The following is a 17595-nucleotide window of genomic DNA, read 5'->3' as shown; positions in this document are numbered from 1 at the left end:
CACATTCTGGCCCCTGTTCAGGTAAACTGAGAGAGAATTCAAAATGTCCAATTTGCCTAACAAGCACATCTTTTGGGGCTTGTAGGAAGAAACCGGAACACCCGGAGGAAAACCCACGCAGACATTGGGAGAACGTGCAGACGCAACACAGACAATGACCCAAGCCGGGAATCGGACCTAGGACCCTGGCGTTGTGAAGCAACAGTGCTAACAACTGTGCAACTGTGAATCTGACAACATGAATCTGTGACGGTTTATATTGCGAAGTGTAGACTGTGATGTTGGGTTACTCCCGTTCTTGACGTGTACCCAGTTTTTCTTTTTCACGTGTTACAAACCCAATTGATGATATAACTGGATTGGAAGATTCCACAATGGAACCCTGGCTCGGAAGAACATAACTTTTACTATTTTCTTAATAATACATGGAGGAACAGAGACCCACGACCGCTAATTGGTTTTAACAAGGAAAAAAACATTTATTAAACACAGAAAAATTGGATTAATGATACAATACTTCTTTACTCCCCCCCCCCCCCCCCCCCCCCCCCCCCCCTGCACTCCGGACTTGTACAATACTTCTTTACTCCACCGTTAGTTTACGTACTGATTTTAAAATTAACATGGATTAGAAAGTATATTTTGTACAAGGGTCTCTGTAACACAAGGTTGTTTTAACCGCACAAGGTGGCTGTGGTCAAATGTGCTCTCCGCTTTGGACCTCGAGAGAAGGTCTGTGGAATTCTCCTCCGAATCACCCCAGATGATTGCCACGTGAGAGTTTCCAAAGTCCACACCAAAAAAGCAAATCTTCTTTCAAAGCAATGCTTTCCAGCAGCAGTTTGCATCACTAATCCATTCCAGGTTTTCCAACTGCACTGTCAAACAAGGCTTCTTGTCCACTTACAACAAATAACCTAATATCAAATTTTCCTCCATGTAGGCTTCCTTTGTCTTAACTGGTTTAACACAAACTCCAAGATACAGCCACCAGTTTCCATAGTGTCAGCAGGATGTACCTTTACAAAATGGGTGTTTATCAAATAGCTGCAGTGATGTCATTGTGTGTGTGGAACTGGGGTCTGCTCTGATTTTTATCTTCGTTTTGTGCTGAAAGCGGGTTTTGACTCTGTTTAGTTTCGCTTTCAGTTGGAGAGCTGTATGTGAACCAAGCAGATGTGTGTATTGATCTTTCTCTCTAGAAGCTAAAGAATGTCTTCAGCTCATTGATCATTTCAAAGTAATACCTGTTTCTGGAGAGAATTTAAACCTGCTGTCTTTGTTAAAAAGTGTTTGGGCCTTATGGATGTTGTTAGGAAAGTTACTAAGGGTTAACTATAGAATATTGTATTTGGGAAAGTATCAGTGTTGGTAGTTGATAAACTGTTACTGTGTGGTTATAAAATGTTAACTTGGTTCATAGAATAAACATTGTTTTTGTTTTAAAATACTTTTAGATCTCTGTTGCATCACACCTGTAAAGTGGGCTCTTGTGCTCCCCATAACCAAAATCTATTAAAAGTTGTGGGTCAGGTGAACTCCATTAAATACTTTGGGGTTCTCTAAACCCTGGCCCATAATAATAGTTATTTCAACTCACGTTCCACTGGCTATAGTAAAATCTCACAATCCTGAAAATTGCTTCAGATATCTTTCTCATGTCTCAGCCTTCTTCTCAGCTCAGTCTGTCTTTACTGGACAGTTCTCTATTCTAGTACCTTTACCCTCAAGCTTATCCTCATTCCTCTACTTTTTTTAACTAGCTGCTCTTGCGATCTCTGCACTTGCATTCTTCACAATTACTCGATTGTCCAGCCTTTCTTCCAGAAAAGCTGAGAGAGTAGTTCCCTCATTAGTCTTGTCACGACACCCTGGGCTAGTGCACAGTCAATTCCAGATCCACTTAACTTGGAGTCGCAACACAGATGAACACAGGTGTGGTAGCACAGTGGTTAGCACTGTTCCTTCAAAGCACCATGGTCCCAGGTTGCTGGGTCGCTGTCTGTGCGGAGACTGCACATTCTCCCTATGTCTGCATGGGTGCTCTGGTTTCTTCCCACAGGTTCAGAAAGATGTGCTGTTAGGTGAATTGGACATTCTGAATTCTCCCTCAGTGCACCTGAACAGGCACCGGAATGTGGCGACTAGGAATTTTTCACAGTAAATTTATTGTGGTGCTAATGTAAGCCTACTTGTGACAATAAAGATTACAGTCTACAGTCACCAGGTTTGTAACTTTAAAACACAAATAACCTTTTATTATGTACAGTATTCTAATTAAACAGACAGAAAATGTAACTATCCAGTATGCCTTTCACAAATCCCCTTCCTAACTCGCCCTAATGTTTAATGTCTATATAATATATCACACACACAAAACACAAAGGGAAAAGGGTGGCAGAAAGCGAAAGGAAATATTATTAAAAATAAAAGGAAAAGGATCTTTGATGTGCTGGGATGACTTCCAGCCAATGTCTTTCCAAAGTTTCAGCTTTTGTTTTGGTACTTCTTCCTTCTAGGCTTGAATTGGTTTTCCTTGGCAAGGTTGTCTGCTTTCTCTGTAGACTCAGCAAATTTTCAGGTTTACAGCAAAGTATATGCCAGGCACTCTCTGCTTTCAGAACAATTGAGCAGTTATTTTACTTCAGCCAGCAGGAGAGGGAGAGAGGGTGTTCCTTTCACTTCCAAGGTCTAAACACTTCTACCTAGTTCTCTCAGAAAGCATCACGCAGGAACCAATCAACTGTCCCTGGCCAACCCACCAGTTGCCAGTTAATCATTCAAACCAACTCCCTTCAAACCCGGTTCCTAAGATCCATTCGGTGCCAAGAAATCTGGTCTCTCCTTTCCAAAATACAAAACCTGGGAACATAATGTCCTGTCTGTTTCAACTTTGAATCTTCTGCTTAAAGGCACATTCAGATTATGGGTCCACAGACCAAAATAATAAAAAAGAAAAGAAAAGAAATAGGATGAAATAACAGGAAGGACACTTACAGCCTTCTAAAACCAACTGCTTCTAGCAGAGCTGTGAGAGTTGTTTCCTCTCACTACTTATCTCCAACTACAATCAAATTAGCCAAATTAAAACTTAAAAGCTTCTCTACCTTGTAAGGCCCCAGTTGCTAAGCAATGCCAGCATATCTCTGCTGGCCTATTTATTCTTCATGCCGTAGGGCTCTCTAAGCACAATAGAAACACAGTTGGAACTTAACCAACTCCACACATACTAACATTTTTGTCCATCATGAATCTAACCATTGATTTTATCCTTCCAGACACAGAAACATAAAATTAAACCCATTTAAAACTATACCTTAGTTCTAATGTATACCAATACAAATATAAATCCCTTAAAACTGCCTTTGTTTTCCTAACACACAGGTGTCGCTGGATACGCCACCATTTATTGCCCATTCCCAATTGTCCTCGAGAAGGTGGTGGTGAGCCACCTTCTTGAGCTGCTGCAGTCCTTGTTGTGTAAATACACTCACAGCGCTGCCACTGTGAGTCAGTGGTGGTGGGAGTTAATGTTTCAGGGGGTGGATGAGGTACCAATCAAGTGGATTGCTTTGTCCTGGATGATACCAAGCTTCTTGAGTGTTGTTGGAACTGTATTCATCCAGGTTTGACTGCCTGGTCCTGGGTAATGTGATTGGATTCCAGTTACCTGAGGTACAAGTTCAATAGTTTTCTTCTCTCTATCTGAAATCCTCCTTCTCCAAATCTATAACAGCCATTAATTAGGCTTATTAGACCATAAGAAATATGAACAGGAGTACCCCTCGAGCTTGCCTCAACATTTTGATAAGCTGATGGTTGATCCTATTGTGGCCTAGTTCCTCTTCAGCTCTGTCTTAAATTGGAGACCCTTTATTTTTAAATTGTGCCCCTTCATTTTAGATTTTCCAACAAGGGGAAACATCCTTCCAGCATCTACCCTGCCATGCGCCTTCAAAACCTTATATGTTTCAATTAGATCACCCCTCATTCTTCTAACTCCAAGATGCATAGGCCCAACCTTTCCTCAAGATAACCCCTTTATACCAGGAATCAGCCGGGTGAATCTTCTATGAACTGCTTCAAATGCAAGTATGGCGCTCCTTCAGGAAGACAAAAACTGTACACAGTGCTCTGTGTGGTCTGACCCAAGTCTTGTACAGTTGTAGCAAGACTACGGCATAAATAAAACAACTTGCAAATGCTATCCCAAACTGTCAACATCACCATTTGGAACTCTCAAGCATAGAACCTGGGAATGCAGAAACATCCATCTTGTACAGGTGAGCTGTGCTAAAGGGGCAATAGTGCCAGTCAGGGGCTGAGATTTCTGCTTTAAGAATGATTGCATTTAAGGGATCATATGGAACTTCCATGCTTCTAGTTCTGCCCTCCATAAACTAAAATATTTCAGTCATGGCATTGACCCTGAGTGAACTGGGCCCTTGGACCAGCTTGGCTAATTCAATGTTGTGTTTTGCAGAATGTGCGAATGTAATGAGCATAATATTAAGGAATTGGCCTTTTGTAGAAAGTAAAGGAGAAATTTTAAAATGGTTACTCATGTAAGTGGGAGTATTTTTTAACTGACGGGGCGTGTATGTGTCATTTATCTAATTTATGGTATTTGCAAATTGGCTGCCATTCTCTAGTTTATAATAGTGACTACACTTTTTTAAAATGTATGTGTCACTGGCAAGGCCAGCGTTTATTATTGATTCCTTTTGCCCTTGAGTAGGTGGCGTGGCAGTAAGCTGCTTTCTTGAAGCACTGTGGTGAATGTACTTCCACAGTGTTGTTAGATGGGGGGGGGAGTTCAAATAACACTTAATTGACTTGAAAGCATTTTGGGGTGTCCTGAGGTTGTGGAAGTGCTATATAAATGCACGTTCTTGTTAATGTATATCAACTTTGAACAAGACCCAACGCTCCCATGGCGAGTGTACAGACCAACAATACCAACTCCCAATACTTCCAGCTGCACAGGGGCACCAGACAAGGATGCCCACTGTCCCCGCTGCTGTTCGCACTAGCAATTGAACCGCTAGCAATCGCGCTCAGGGCAGCAAAAAATTGGAGGGGGATCCGAAGGGGAGGTAGAGAGCACAGAGTCTCACTCTATGCGGATGATCTGCTCCTCTATATCTCGGACCCACAAAGCAGCATGGACGGAATCATCGCGCTCCTGAAAGAGTTTGGAGCCTTCTCGGGCTACAAACTCAACATGAGCAAAAGTGAGATCTTCCCAGTACACCCGCAAGGGGGAGGGGGGGGGGGGGGGGGCAGCACTAAAGGGGCTGCCGTTCAAACAAGCCCGACATAAATTCCGCTACCTGGGGATCCAAATAGCCCATGACTGGAAAGGGATCCACAAATGGAACCTCACCAGCCTGACGGAGGAAGTTAAAAAGGACCTGCAAAGATGGAACACACTCCCGCTCTCCCTCGCGGGGAGAGTTCAGACGATCAAAATGAACGTATTGCCCAGGTTCCTCTTCCTGTTTAGATCCATTCCGATCTACATCCCCAAGGCCTTTTTCAAAGCGCTGGACAAACTCATCATGGCGTTCGTATGGGGGGGGGGGGTAAAAATGCTAGGATCCCAAAGAAGGTCTTACAAAAAACAAAAACCAGGGGAGGGCTAGCCCTCCCGAATCTACAATTCTACCACTGGGCAGCAACAGCCGAGCGAGTAAGGGGATGGATCCAGGAGCCAGAAGCTGAGTGGGTGCGTGCGGAGGAGGCCTCCTGCATGGGAACCTCCCTCCGGGCCCTCGCCACGGCAGCACTCCCATCCCCACCCAAAAAACACTCCAGCAGCCCAGTGGTGACAGCCACCCTCCAATCCTGGAACCAACTGCGGCAGCAACTTGGCCTGACCAAAATGTCGAACAGGGCTCCCATCTGCAACAACCATAGGTTCACACCAGCACTGACTGACGCCACCTTCAAAAGGTGGAGGCAGGACGGGGGGACACTGACAGTCAGGGACCTATACACGGACGACAGGATCGCAACACTGGACGAACTGACAGAGAAATTTCAGCTAGCTGGGGGGAACGAGCTACGGTACCTGCAGCTCAAAAACTTCCTACGAAAGGAGACAAGGACGTACCCACAACCGCCACGACAGACACTACTGGAAGACCTACTGGACGCAAGTATCCTAGAGAAAGGGAACTGTAGTGACATGTATGACCGACTGGTAGATAGGGACGACACCGTACTGGACGCAACAAGAAGGAAATGGGAGGACGACCTGGGGATGGAGATAGGGTGGGGACTCTGGAGCGAAGCACTGCATAGGGTCAACTCCACCTCCACGTGCGCAAGGCTCAGCCTGACGCAACTAAAAGTGGTACATAGAGCCCACTTAACAAGAACCCGTATGAGTAGGTTCTTCCCGGAGGTGGAAGACAGATGTGAACGGTGCCAAAGAGGCCCGGCCAACCACGCCCACATGTTCTGGTCTTGCCCCAGACTCGTGGAGTACTGGACAGCCTTCTTCGAGGTTATGTCCAAAGTGGTGGGAGTGAGGGTGGAGCCATGCCCGATAGTGGCGGTCTTCGGGGTTTCAGAACAGCCAGATCTATTCCTGGGGAGGAGGGCGGACGCCCTTGCCTTTGCCTCCCTGATCGCCCGCCGTAGAATCCTGTTTGGCTGGCGGTCAGCAGCACCGCCCAGAGCTGCGGACTGGCTGTCCGACCTCTCGGAATCTCTCCAAATGGAGAAAATCAAATTTGCCATCCGAGGGTCGGACGACGGCTTCCACAGAACGTGGGAGCCATTCATGCAACTGTTCCGGGACCTATTTGTGGCCAATGTACAAGAGGAAGAATAGTCGGGGGAAGGTAGCGGGAGGGGGGGGGGGCTACAGGTTCGGTACGGGGGGTCGATGGCTAGCTAAGGCCCAAAACCAAACTAAATAAACATGTTGAGGGGGGGGGGGGGGGGGGGGGGCGCAGTTACTACTACGAAGATGCTTACCTGTAAATATGTATGTTAATTTTTGCGTGTTTGTTTTTTTTTCTCTCTCCTAACAATTTGTAATTTGTTCAATATAAAATATGAAAACTGAATAAAAACATTTATTAAAAAAAAACTTTGAACAAGACCAGTTAGCAATTCCAAAATCAGTTTATTGATGACAGGATAATACCAGGGATGACAAAGTGTAGTTATGGAGAGCAGTGCCAGGGCAGATCCTCTGGGTAGCCCCAGTGATGACAGGGTTCACATTATATTTGATGGGGTGAGAGCCCCGATGCGGGTTGGGGGGGGGGGGGGGGGGGGGGAAGAGACCCTGGTGCTTGTCGGTGGGGCCATGGGGGGGGGGGGGGGGGGGGGGGTGTAAAAACTCATGCATGGGATGTCTGTGTCTCTGCCTGGGCCAGCATTTATTGCTGACCTTCGGAAGATGGTTTGAGCCGGATTCTTTTACATGCTGCAGTCCCTGAGGTATCGATATATCCACAGTGCTGTTAGGGAGGGAGGGGGCGGTGGCATTTCCAGGTATCTGTTGTTCTTGTCCTTCTAGATCAGGAGTTCTCAACCTTTTTTATCCTATGGACCCCTTTTCCTCTTAATTTTGTTTTGTGGACCCCCATAGCCATTCCACAGAAAAAAAAGCTTCTTATATGCGTAGTAAACTAATCCTAAAGTCCATCTACCTTACCGTGAGGGTTGTAAACAGATTAGCGGTATTTTCGTACGTTGCCAAACTTATTCTAATATGAAAAGTAATGAAAAAAACTTTTTACTGACTAAATTGAATTAAATTACTCTAAAAATAACCAATTCATATCAAATATACACAGTTTCTAGTGATTACTGTGTTAAATCATTCATTAAACTTGTCAAGGAGAAACGTGGCATAAGCGTCAGGTCAACCGTGGGTATTTAATAAGCTGCTTCTGTCATTAAAGATCCTCCGGGCTGTTCCTAGGGGACAATAGCCCGGGCAATCTTCAACAACAACTGTCATTAAAGCACAATAAACCCATTTGTCATCAACCGGTATGGATTTTTTTTTCTCAGAATACAGTACCACAAAAATAAACACAGTAAATGCGCCTTTTTGGTTCTGAGCCCCATCAGCCCTCAAGGTAAATTAGATAGATTATAATCTCTCTTTGACCTTTGTCAGTGCGAGAGAGAGAGAAAGGTGAATATTCATCATGAAAACAAACATTTTTTTCTTCTACTTGATTCTCAGTAATAACAATTGTTCTGAAGTAGAATTGCTCTATGGACCACTAAAATATCACCGTGGACCCCCAATTCGGTATTTTTTTTGTGTGGACCCCCAGTAATGTTACATGGACCCTCAGGGTCCATGTGGACCCCGGTTGAGAACCACGGTTCTAAATGGTAGTGGTTGTGACTTTGGAAGGTGCTGTCCAAGGTACGTTGGTGAGTTCCTGCAGTGCTGTCTTATAGATGGTACGCAAGGCTGCCACTATGTGTCGATGGTGAAGGGATTGAATGTTTGTGGAAGGGGGGAACAATCAAGCGGGCTGCTTTGTATTGGTTGGTGTTGGGCTTCTTAAGTGTTTTTGGAGCTGCACTCATCCAAGCAAGTAATAATAATAATAACCTTTTACTGTCACAAGTATGAAGTTAATGTGAAAAGCCCCTAGTCGCCACATTCCAATGCCTGTTCAGGTAAACTGGTACAGGATAGAGAATGTTCCATTACACTCCTGACTTGAGACTTATGGATGGTGGACAGGCTTTGGGGACAAGGAGCTACTCATTGCAGGATTCCTAGCCTTTGACCTGCTTTGGTAGCTACAGTATTTATATGGCTAGTCCAGTTCAATTTCTGCAGTTGCCGCAGCTGGCCCGCCGACTCAGACCACACGTGTCGCGGGCCATCGGGAACTCGGAGCATCGCTGGTGGGCTGGCCGATGAGGTGCCAACGGCTTTGCGACCGCTTGCGGCGTGTGTCACGATGACTCTCGTTTGGAGGGGGGTGGAGACACGCATGCCTTTGTCAAACTGCCGTTGACTCCGATTCCAGCGTCGGAATCGATTCTCTGGCCAACCGCTGATTACAATTTTGCCATCGGGGATCGGAGAATCCCATCCATAATATTTCAAAAGAAACCCACAATCCCCACAGTTTGACATTTTTGCCCTTTTTCTCCTCCTAACCACTCCACCCACAGGCAATGGACAAGTCCTCAAACAGGGACAAGAACAACCTCCATCTCAACAAGAACCCCCCACCTGGCCCCCTGGAGGTGAACTTCATCTTGTCCAACTTTAGGATTCCTGCTACATCCCCCAGCCACGCCGACACCCTCAGTGGCTCCACCAACCTCCACTCCAGTAAAATTCACCGCTGGGCAATCAGATTGGCAAAGGCCACCACACCGGCCCCCTTCCCCTCCAGCAACTCCGACATCCCAAAGATCGCCACCAGTGTGCCCGCTGACATCTCCATGCCCACGATTTTCTTCATGCTTCAAATATCAGGCCAGAAAACCCCACCAATCACAGACATGACCAAAACATGGGGACATGATTTACTGCCCCCCCCCCCCACATCTCTCACATGCTGTACATCTGGAAAGAATCTGTTCATCTGAGCCCACATCATATGCGCCCTATCACCATGTTGAACTGTACCAAACTCATCCTAGCACAGGACGATGTTGCATTTATCCGGTGCATAATCTCACTCCAAACCCCCATCTCAATCCATGCCCAGCTCCTCCTCCCACTTTCGCGTAACCTCCTCCATTTGGTGCCCACCAGCCATATGTAAATATCCATGATCTTCCCAACCCCCACCTCATCTGGAGATAACAACCTTTCTGACAGAGTGTGCTTAGGCAACTGAGGGAACGAGGGCACCTCCTTCCGCACAAAATCTCGCAACTGTATATACCTGAACTGGTCTGGGACACTATCCTGAGGAATTCCGGCAATGATGTCCTGGAGCTGAGCTAGTTGACATCCAACCACAATAACTATCTTCCTTTGTGCTAGGTATGACTCCAACCAGCGGCAAATTTTCCCTCTGATTCCCATTTACTCCAATTTGCTAGGGCTCCTTGATGCCATACTCAATCAAATGCTGCCTTGATGTCAAGAACAGTCACTCTCACCTCACCTCTGGCATTCAGCTCTTTCGTCTATGTTTGAACCATGGCTGTGGTGAGATCAACAGCTAATCTACTCTGGCGGAACCCAAAATGAGCGTCTGTGAGTAGGTTATTGCTGAGTAAGTGCCACTTGTTTGCACTGTTGATGACTCTTCCATCATTTTGCTGAAGATTGACAGTAGACTGACACACCTGGGCAATTTTCCACATTTCTGGGTAGATGCCAGTGTTGTAGCTGTACTGGGACAGCTTGGCCTGGGGGGCGGAAAGTTCTGGAGCACAAATCTACAGGACTATAGCCAAATATTTTTAGGGTCCATAACCTTTGCAGTATCCAGTACCATTAGCCGTTTCCTTTTCTTAAAATAAATTTAGAGTACCCAAATTGACTTTTTTTTTTCAATTAAGGGGCAATTTAGCATGGTCAATTCACCTACCCTGCACATCTTTGGGTTGTGGGAATGAAACCCACGCAGACACGGGGAGAATGTGCAAACTCCACATGGACAGTGACCCGGGGCCGGGATTCAAACCCGGGTGCTCAGCGTCGTAGTCCCAGTGCTACCCACTGTGCCACCATTCTGCCCTATTCAACCATTTCATGATATCTAGTGGAATGAACCAAATTGGTTGAAGGCTGACACCCGTGATGCTGGGGGACCTTTGGAGGAAAACACAATGATTTATTTTTAAAATTTGTTCTTGGGACTTGGATGTCGTTGGCTGTGCCAGCATTTATTGACAATTCCTAATTGCCATTGAGAGGGCAGTTAAGAACATAGAACATAGAACAGTACAGCACAGAACGGGCCCTTCGGTCCTCGATGTTGTGCCGAGCCATGATCACCCTACTCAAACCCACGTCTCCACCCTATACCCGTAACCCAACAACCCCCCCCCCTTAACCTTACCTTTTTTAGGACACTAAGGGCAATTTTGCATGGCCAATCCACCTAACCCGCACATCTTTGGACTGTGGGAGGAAACCGGAGCACCCGGAGGAAACCCACGCACACACGGGGAGGACGTGCAGACTCCGCACAGACAGTGACCCAGCCGGGAATCGAACCTGGGACCCTGGAGCTGTGAAGCATTTATGCTAACCACCATGCTACCGTGCTGCCGTGCAACCACATTGCTGTGCGTCTGGAATAGCATGTAGGCCAGACCAGGTAAGGTTGGCAGATCTTCTTCCCTAAAGGACATTAATGAACCAGATGGAATTTTACGGCAATCGACAATGGTTTCATGGTCATCTTTAGACTTTTAATTCCCGATTTTTATTGAATTCAAATTTCACCATCTGCAGGGGTGGGATTTGAATCTAGATCCCTGGAGCCTGGGTTTCTGATTTACTAGTCCAGTGATAATGCCACCATCTCCCATCACTGATCAATTCGGCACTTGTGGCTGAAGATTGTTGCGGATGCTTTAGCCTTGTCTTTGCCCAGATGTGCTGGGCTCCTCCATCTTTGAGGATGGGGATATTTGTGGAGTCTCCTCCTCCAGTCATTTGTTTAATTGTCCACCACCAATCATGCAGGATGAGGCAGGACTGCAGATCCATGGGTTGTGGGATCGCTTTGCTGTGCCTATTACTGCTTATACTGTTTGGCATGCAAGTTGTCTATTGTTATAACTTCACCAGGTTGACACTTCATTTTTATGTATGGCTGGTGTTGCTCTTTGCACACCCTCCTGCACTCTTCATTGAACCAAGGTTTATCCCCAAGCTTGGTAGTATTGGTAGAGTGGGGGATATGCAAGGCCATGACGTTACAATTTGTGGTTGAGTACAATTCTGCTGCTGGTATTGGCAAACAGTGCTTCATGGATGCCCAGTCCTGAGTTGCTAGATCTGGTCGAAGTCTATCCCACGGTGCTGCATAACACAATGGAGGGCATCCTCAGTGTGAAGACGGGACTGTGAGGTGGTCACTTCTACCGATACTGTCAAGGACAGATGCATCTGCAGCAGGCAGTTTGGTGAGGAGGAGGTCAAGTATGTTTTTCCCTCTTGTTGGTTCCCTCATCACCTGCTGCAGTCCCAGTCTAGCAGCTATATCCTTTAGGACCCGGCCAGCTTGGTCTGTGTTGGTACTACCGAGCCACACTTGGTGATAGACATTGAAGTCCCCCACCCAAAGTACATCCTCAGCCCTTTCCATCCTCAGTACTACCTCCAAGTTCCTCCAAGGAGTACTGATTACCATCAACTGTGGTAATCAGCATGTTGAGGACTCCCATGGCAACTCCCTCTGGACTATCTTCCACTGTGCCGCCACTTCTGTTGGGTCTGCCCTGCCAGTGAAACAGGACATACCCAGGAATGATGATAGTGGTGTCTGTGATGTAATCTGTAAAGTATCATTCCATGAGTGTGACTCTGTCAGGCTGTTGCTAGTTTGTGAAACAGCCCTCCCAACTTTGGCACAAGTCCCCAGATGTTAACGCGAGAGACTTTACAGGGTCAACAGAGTTGGATTTGCCATTGTCATTTCTGGTGTGTAGTTCGATGTCGGGTGGACCATCCGGTTTCATTCCTTTGTGGCTTCTTCGTAGCGGTTGAATACAATTGAGTCGCTTGCTAGGCCATTTCAGAGGTTTAAGAGTCAGCCACATTGCTGTGGATCTGGAGTCAAATGTAGGCCAGACCAGGTCAGGACGGCACGTTTCCCTCCCTAAAGGACATTAGGGAACAAGATGGTCTTTTCTGACAATTGTTTCATGGTCATCATTCGGTTCTTAACTCCAGATGGTCTATTGAGTTTAAATTCCATCATTTGCTATGGTTGGGATTTGAACTCGGGTCCCTGTTGTGTTCTGTGATGTAACCGCTGTAATAGTGTGCACAGAACATCTAGTTGTTTAACTAGAAAGATAATTTATTAACAAAGACGTGGAAAGATAACTAAGAAACTACAGTGCAGACAATGTCTAATAAATGAATTCAGTGAATTCTCCTAGAGCTACTCTAAGTGCGACTATCTTCTTGTACTACTTACTAATAACTGCTGACTGTCTCAAGTCACGTGTTAGATCTCTAATGCCACCTGCTGGTGGGAGGTTGTGCCAATAACTGTGAACTGGTAGGACAGCACGGGAGCGCTGTGGTTAGCACTCCTGCCTCACAGCGCTGCGGTACTAGGTTCGATCCCAGCTCTGGGTCACTGTCCATGTGGAGTTTGCACATTCTCCCCATGTTTGTGTGGGTTTCGCCCCCACAGCCCAAAGATGTGCAGGATAGGTGGATTGGCCACGCTAAATTGCCCCTCAATTGGAAAAAATGAATTGGGTACTCTAAATTTATAAAAAAAACTATGTGAACTGATAGACAACTATACACATTGATGTGTACATGCATATCACCACAGTCCCCAGGTTGCCAGGATCTCTATATTACTAGTCCAGCGACAATACCACTATGCCACTGCCTCCCTGGGGGAGGTTTAATTTTCTGTACTAATCAGGGTGCCCTTTTTAAAGCATGCCCTGATATCTGTGGAGCCCGCTTTCTTTGCCAGTTCTATCGGTCCTGCCTGCCCCAATATAAACTACGCCCCTGAATCCTTTTTTGAGTGGCTCAAAATATGGACTAAAACCTCGCCTGTGCAGCTGGAGATCGGATTTCAGTCAGAGCCTGACACGGAAAAAATGTTGGAAAATTCTGCCCTATGGGAGGTGATCCACCGGCTGCATTGCGCTGTCCCTTGAGCGCTGTGCGGCCGGTGAATGCCATGAGAGGCCACTCGCGGGGCTTCCCAAGAGTCTTCACGCCTCGCGGAATTCACTCCAGTCCCACGAGGCATCAGAATCTGAAACACACCCACAAGGGGCGTGAACAAATGGTGCACATCGAAACTGGTTTTAAACCGGCTTAGGTGAACTTCCCTGGTATCCACCTTCACCGCGGGATCCACTGGTCCCCAGAGCGAGGCCACAGCCGGACGCCATTCAGCAATGGACCACACAAACGTGGGCCAGGCGGAACGGCACCCGGGGTGTTTCCCAGGCCATTGGAGACCATGAGTGGTCATGGGATAGTGCAGGGTAGACGCCTCCACCTGGAACGTGGGCAAACTGGCACTGCCAAAGTGCCCAGGGTGGCACTGCAAGGGTGCCCATATGCCAGAGTGGTACTGCCGGGGGGAGGGGGGGGGGAGGTGAGGGGACCCATGGCCGTGAAAGGAGGGTTGGGGGGGGTTGAAGAGTGGGGGCGTGCAGAGCAGGCAAGTAGGGGCCTGCGGGAGGGAGGTTGGAGGGGTGATGGATGGGGATCCTGGAAGGGAGAGGGTGCTATAAGGGTGTCTGGGGGAGGGGGCGCCCTGAAGAGAGGGGACTCCAGGGACCCCATAGCAGAGTGTCATCACTTTGGGGGGTTTGGGGTAGTGCCCATATGTGAGGGGGGTGGCATTGCCCATCCATGGGGGTACAAGCTCAATTATCGATTGGGGCACTCTTTCAAAATGGCAGCCTGATCTCTGAGTTCAGCATCCCAGTGCAAAAAAAAAATTTTCAAGTGTGGGCTAAAACGCTGAGAAATTCCCCAGGGCCCCCCAAAAAAAGTAATTTTTGTCGTTGAATAGCAGTGGGAAAATCGCCGGCAGAGCAGGCGGGAAACTCCCTGAAAAACCCGCCATAAATTAACTTGGAAATTATTTGGGAAAATCGTGCACATAAATGTCCCCAGTCTGTGTTAAGCATCTTTCTTGGAGGAGTTGCACCTCCTAGTGGCTGTGTTGATAGACCAAATCAAATTGCGAGTAATAGAGCCAGAAGAACGAGCCTTGTTGCGGTTGATAAAATAGTTAAAACACATTCAGCTTGTGGCTGGAGAATGAAACAATTCAAGATCACAAATTGAAGGCTGAACGAGGTTAATAATTTCTGGGAAACAAATCTTTTTTTCCTGCTTTTTCCAAGCTCATTCTAATAGGGAAACCAGCTGCAAGCAAGTAAAGATGCAACCAAAAATGTCACTCCATGTGAAAATTTTATATATATATCCTATAAACACAATCTTTCAGGAAGTTCTTCATGGATCATAACCTTAATTGAAGGTTATAGCTAAACCTATTTCGCTTTATGGAACTATCAGAGTTACCTTCTTGTGCCATTGTGTTAAAATCAGTGCCAGCCTTTTATTCTTCATCACTACATAATAATTGTGTAAGGGTTATGCATAGGAGGAAAGGTAATACTAGCATGGCAAGAAGAAAACTTTTACTCGCTGCTTGGTTGATTCTGGTAGAGCAGGTTGCCCAGATTCTGTCTAATTGTAATGTTGTCCCCTTCGATTAAATAAAAATTGTGCGACCTCTGTATCGAGTAGATAATCTTCGCTGCCACACCACAATGCAAGCAGAGAAGATTCTCTCCCACGTGTGGTACAAAATTTAATTGTTGGCACTTTATTTATTTTTAGATAGAACTAGATGTTGTTTACGATCCCAGGGAGAGAATATCCTCAGTATTTCCTCCGTGTTGTCTGATGCCGTTCCTTCCAAGATGGACCCTACACTGCGCTGTCGGAAGAACACTCTGATGGCAATGGATATTGTTTATATTAATTTAGCTGCAAATAGTTAGTATTTCATATTGCTGCAGAGAATTGTCAAACCAGAGATCTGTGACACGGGAAGAAATCGTGAATAAACATCGACCCTCAACATCTTCCTGAGACTATTGCCGTCATTATTGTTTAACTGGAGTATGAGAAGTTTTCTTTTTCGTACTCAGTACCTGTTCCTGTCACAAACAGTATGTTGTGAAATCTTGGAACCTAGCTTTTCCGTGGTGGAATGAATAAGGTGAAAAAGAAATGTCTGATTTCACCTGTACGTACATGAGATTGTTGATGGCGATCCTTCAGATTGTAATTGAGTGTCTTGGAAATAAACTGTAGTGAAAAGAAGCAGCAGACATTGGTCAGAAATAGTTGGACCTGTGCTTTTTCTCTCAAAAGGCTATGGCATAAACTTGGCCACCAAGAGTCAACGGTTTGTGCACACAAACTGTTATGCTGATGAAATGTTAACTCAAAGAAAATAATCCATGTCTTTCAGGAATGTCTCAGAGCACTTCACCTACAAATAAGAGTGACTGCTTACAACGGAATAGCAATGTGGAAGCGATTTTGCTTACTTTTTGCCAGTTACACTATTTTTAGTGACAGCTTAAAGAGGGACATTGGCCACAATACTGGAAGAACTCACTGCTCCTTAATAGGTTCCGTCAGACCTATAATGTGCACATGAAACACTGGACTTGACATACAGGGCCTCTGTTTAATATCTCATTTGAAGAATGGGTGCAGAATAAAATAAGTAGTCATTTGAAAAATCAAGTGTGCTGTGGTAGTATGACAAGGGGTATTACGGTACCCTAAAAATGAGCTGCTATTGGTGCAGAGGACTCGCTGCCCATTGGCCCGGGAAAGTTAAGTGCCTCTCAGCCGATTGGCTGAGAGGTAGGTAGCTCCGCCTACAAGGCGGGATATAAGAACCCGTGCTTCCCGGCAGTCGGCCACTCTTCTGTACGTCTGCTGCCGGGCACACATCTTGTGCATTAAAGCCTTTTGTTTGGATCTCATCTTCGTCTCGTGTCCAATTGATGGTGCATCATGTGCATTGCAAAAATAGCCTGACATACTTTTGTTCCAGGAAAGCTATTTGCAAGTTTTTCATTTTGCCCTTTGAAAACATTATTTTGTTTTACCTGCCTTTAGTGTTAAAATGATATAATTTATTCATTTCATCGTTCCTTAAAAATGTTTTAACTGCAATTAACACTTCAATCAGCCAATTTCCAAACTTGCAATCTTGCATCAGCAGCAGTGATCGTGCAACAAATGCAGAATTGTCTACTTTTAAATGCTTCCATATCCCACTCCTGCACAAACTGATTGGAGTGGGAATGACACTCGTGTTTTCTGTTTGAATGGGATGGAACGAGTATGTGAGTGTTGCCTGATTACATCCCGATCACCAGGATTTAAGAGAGGTGTAAATGTATCTGACAATTGTCTGCATTTTCCAATGCTTTTAGTCATCAAAGCACAATATTGGGAAATTATAGCACAGAAGGCCATGAGCCATGTGCTCATATTAACTCTTTAGCTGGCGTTACCCTTCATTCTCGCCGTCTTACTCTGCATGCCATTTGAACACGCAGCTGAGGTTTTATCCAGATAAGAACAGGATTTCAACCATGTTGAAAGGCTGGAAAATATGAAAATGGTCAGGTAATTTCTGCAACCTGTTTAAATCATATATTTTCAAGCAGTAAAGCATTATTTTTAATGCTACTGTCAATAGAAAATTGATTTTGTCTGATAAACTAATGTGCAATTCCTACACTTGCAATAAACTGGAACATGATACTATCCTGGAATGTAGTACAATGAATTGGTGTGGTTTTGCTGATATTTGCTGACAATTTTACATGAACAGCAGTGGGCAAGTCCAATCGAGACAAAATCAA

General features: G+C 45.8%; 1 protein-coding gene across 1 annotated transcript in view; it reads left to right on the top strand.

Moving 5' to 3' along the window:
- The window catches only part of kcnab1a (potassium voltage-gated channel, shaker-related subfamily, beta member 1 a), a 319323-nt gene that overhangs the window by 261062 nt on the left and 40666 nt on the right, over positions 1-17595 (top strand). The gene's annotated exons all lie outside the window — the stretch shown is intronic.

The sequence above is a fragment of the Scyliorhinus canicula genome, chromosome 13 (genome assembly GCF_902713615.1).
Source record: "Scyliorhinus canicula chromosome 13, sScyCan1.1, whole genome shotgun sequence".
NCBI classification, from domain to species: Eukaryota; Metazoa; Chordata; class Chondrichthyes; order Carcharhiniformes; family Scyliorhinidae; genus Scyliorhinus; species Scyliorhinus canicula.
Note: the sequence above shows the minus strand (reverse complement) of the source record. Positions and strands in the feature narration are given on the sequence as shown.